The sequence below is a fragment of the Dreissena polymorpha genome, chromosome 1 (assembly GCF_020536995.1).
Source record: "Dreissena polymorpha isolate Duluth1 chromosome 1, UMN_Dpol_1.0, whole genome shotgun sequence".
NCBI lineage: Eukaryota > Metazoa > Mollusca > Bivalvia > Myida > Dreissenidae > Dreissena > Dreissena polymorpha.
In genome coordinates, this window is record NC_068355.1 from 38,157,263 (window position 1) to 38,161,380 (window position 4,118).

The following is a 4,118-nucleotide window of genomic DNA, read 5'->3' on the forward strand; positions in this document are numbered from 1 at the left end:
TGTTTTTGTTGTTTTATCAATTGATCAATTCAAACTTATTTACAACCTCCGCGCAGAGATTTGACGGGAACCAGCATAGCTTAATCAACTTGTATGTGAGTGCAAGGAACGACAACTCTGCGTGGAGATTGACTCATTACATGGGCGCGTATGGGAGGTAATCGATGCGGGAAATAAGAAGTAATATAATGTGGTGAATTACCCTCGTTCATCGAAAAACCTTACTTAAAATTGTCTTCGATAGGAAATGTTGCAGCTCCGCAATGGTTTCATATGCAGGGAATGGAAGTCACGAAAGCAGGGTTACTGTAAGCTTTGGGAAATCAAAGCGATAACAGCACTACAGTTGTTTGCTCTTTGAAATAACAAATATTGTGTAGGTAGATATATGACCATGAATCAGAATGAAAATATTAATTATTGTTTGGTCAACACAGGTTGTCTCACTCGCGGCAGTGGGATGACCGAGGAAATGCAAAACCTTTGTACTCTATCTGCACCACCTGTAACATCCGAGTACAGCAGTGCGATGCAGGAATTCACAGACCTGGTCTATACTTCAAGTCCACAACACAAAGACTCAACTGAGGTGTGCATCAAAAGAGATGTCTCTGATCTCGAGAAAATGCATACCAAGATTACAAACTGCTCACCCTACACAGCTGATCATTCTCTGAAAAAACAGTTTCAGTTCGATAGTGGCTGGATCAGATGTGAATGTTCATGCGTTTCAGGAGGTTGGGAACAATATCATAAGAGATATCATAGGAAAGTCGACCTTTGTTTCATAAATCTAAGAGATAAGACAGATCCCAAAATCTTGGGAACAACTCCGCTGTTAAGACTGCTAAAGACCGTGCTATTGATCCTGCCCTTCTGTTTCAGCGTTTCCCGGTATTGTCAAAATCTGGAGTTATTCCCCCTGAACACATATTGTCATATGATCTGAGTCCGCATCCTCCTGCCCTCTTTGAAGCCAAGAACATACTTCGTAAAGCAGACAAGCCTCGGATCATTCAGTCAATTAGAGATCAAGTTGTAAACGAACTGTATTCCTGAAACAGATTGTCACCATCAATTTTTTTCCAGAGTTAAGGATGTCTAGTATATTTATTATGCTCTCCCATTTATTTATTTTTTTTTTGGGGGGGGGGGGAGTATATAGTCGCCGCTTCGTCTGTCCGTGTGTCCGTCCGTCCGTGCACAATTTTTTGTCCGGGCTATTTCTCAGCAATTAATGACTGGAATTCAATTAAACTTTATGGGAAGCTTCACTACCAAGAGGAGATGTGCATATTATCAGCCGGTTCTGGTCGGATGATTTTTCACAGAGTTATGGCCCTTTGAAATTTTCTATAGACTGTACATATAGTGCAATTCTTGTCCCCCAACTACTGACTGGAATTTAATAAAGCTTTATGGGAAGCTTAACTACCTTGAGGAGATGCGCATGTTATTTGTGGGTTCTGGTTACATGATTTATTTAGAGAGTTATGGCCCTTTGAAATTTTTAAGTTGCTAAACCATCCATCGTATTATTTTGTCCAAAGTTATGGCCCTCAAGACGTTTCCTTTTATCTGAATATATAGTGCAATATTGTGAAAAAAAAACACTTTGGGGAGCATCACCCGTCTCCGACGGTTTCTTGTTTCTATATTTAGAATATTAATTACAGAAATTCCTTTAAGCAAACAGCGCAGACCCAGATGAGACGCCGCATCATGCGGTGTCTCATCTTGGTCTACGCTGTTTTCCAATGCCTTTTTTTCTAGACGCTAGGCATAAATGGGTTTAGGTGAACATTTCTGGCAAGATATTGTAAAACTAATTCAATTTTAAGTTAACTATCCGACGAACCATACATCGACCATAAACAAGTTGTAGTTTGACCTTTGACATAAAAGTTCAATTTTAATCGTGGTTCTTGCACGCGACTCTCGTGGTATCATATTATGTAGGTGTCAAATTGAATTTATTTCGAAATCTATTAATGCGTTGGGACAGCTTTTGCGACAGCCAAACAGACTTACCGTAGACATATTGATTTTAATATAGTCGCCACTGATAATTGGATAATCATGGCATGTAATATTTCACTTTTTTATATTGTGTAAAGTTATATGATACCATACGATTTATCACGATATAATTTAGATGAATAGCCTGTACATCGAAACGTATCGATTTAATGCAACACCTTTCGATAATATATCATACAAAAACGCATTTAAAGTGAGTTTATACGATTATATAACCTTTTCAACAAAGATAAAACGTTGATGAATAACAAGCTATAATTCAGAAGAAGTAGTTATATACAGAATAAGAGATTTGTTCAATTCAAATAATATTCTGCTGCACAACAGAAAACTCCTTCATGTACACAAAACATGTGCACTGTTCAGAAATCGTCTGAGCGAGTACACTCATAAGACACAATTTTGGTTCTGAAATAATGTGTGCAAACGTTTCGGTATCGGAGAAAACTTGTTCGTAAGTTAACAATATTTTTTGATATCATGTAAAAAGTGATAATTACATTCCCTGGTCATATTCACATGTTTATCTAAGATTGCGGGTAAAAAATGTCGACACTGAAATCGTATATACTCGCTTTAACGATATCATATGAGTAGCAAAGCAGCACCATGCAATTGCAGTAGTTGTTGCAAAACATTTGTGTGACATTTATACATGTTTGAGGTAAATACAATTAAAAAGGTGTGTTCAGTCAGTTGGCAATTATGCCTGCCTTTACGCCCCAATCCTTTAAAAATATGCTATTTATTTACCACTCTGACTTATTTCAACCGCAAAAGATGCTATTTATTAACCACTTATTTCAGCCACATGCTATACTATGTACTTTTAACAATGCCTTCTTAGTCGTTACGCAACAGTCAAAAACATACAGAACTACAAAGCATTGACCGTTCTCGTAAAGAAGCGAGAAGCAGGAAGTTCGGAATTTCGCGCGTTTGAAACGCGATTCGCGTCTAGGCGTGCCCTATCGGGGATCAAGTGGGTTCATCCGAGACTCAGTCATAAACAGTGAGCTTGCTCTATATGCAGGTGCGGTAATGCTGTTCCAATATGGCGACGAAAGGCTTTACAAGCGGGTGAAGGAACAAAAGCAATTGAGCATCTCTGTACTGGAATAAAGAATACAATAGTATATAGTACAAACGATACTGGCTCAAACTATAAGGACAGCATAAGAAGGGTGCAAACTAACCCAGAGCACAATGTACACAGTTTTGGTTGAAGTTAATTCCTCTTACATAACCGCTAAATCTATTTTTATTTTGTAATAGTTGAATAATAAGTTCACCTCACCTCTCGCGTAAAACAACAATTACCGCATAAATGACCTTAATGAAGGACAGAAACAGTTATCATTCTTTAAATGTGCCATCCAGCCAACTGAATAAGAATTACGGCGTACGGATGAAGCGGCGACTCCCACCATTTTCTATTTGTTGAGAATAAAAATATCATTCCACTTAAACCATTTATACCTAATGGACTCTCTCCCATCCTTTTAAATTGGATCAATTTATTTCCAAAAATTGGGATGTCTAGTATATTTATTTCTATATTTAGAATAATTGTTACATAAATTCCTTACAGCAAACAGCGCAGACCCAGATGAGACGACACATCATGCGGCGTCTCATCTGGGTCTACGCTGTTTGCCAAGGCCTTTTTTCTAGACGCTAAGCATAAATGGGTTAAATAATAAACAGTCGACTATATTCTAATTTTATTTTATTATTTTATCAAATTCATAACCATGATTTAAGTTCATTATCGTGATGCGCTAGAGCAAATAAGGGTGAAATGACATTATTCTCTTTCATTCTATAGCAATATCTTAGAAACAAAAAAGGCACTTCAGCATATAACAGCTATTTAAGAAAAACCTTTTACACTTCCAACACCGGACGACAAAAATATTAATACAAAATATCAATTCCGGAATCATTTAAGTACAAAATTGTAAAACAAAATGAGCGCAACGTGGATCAGACTCTCTGAACTATGTGTCACTGCTCCCATTCGCAATGCCGTGCGTTTATTAATGTTCGTAAATGCCATCCTCAGTCTCCGTGACACA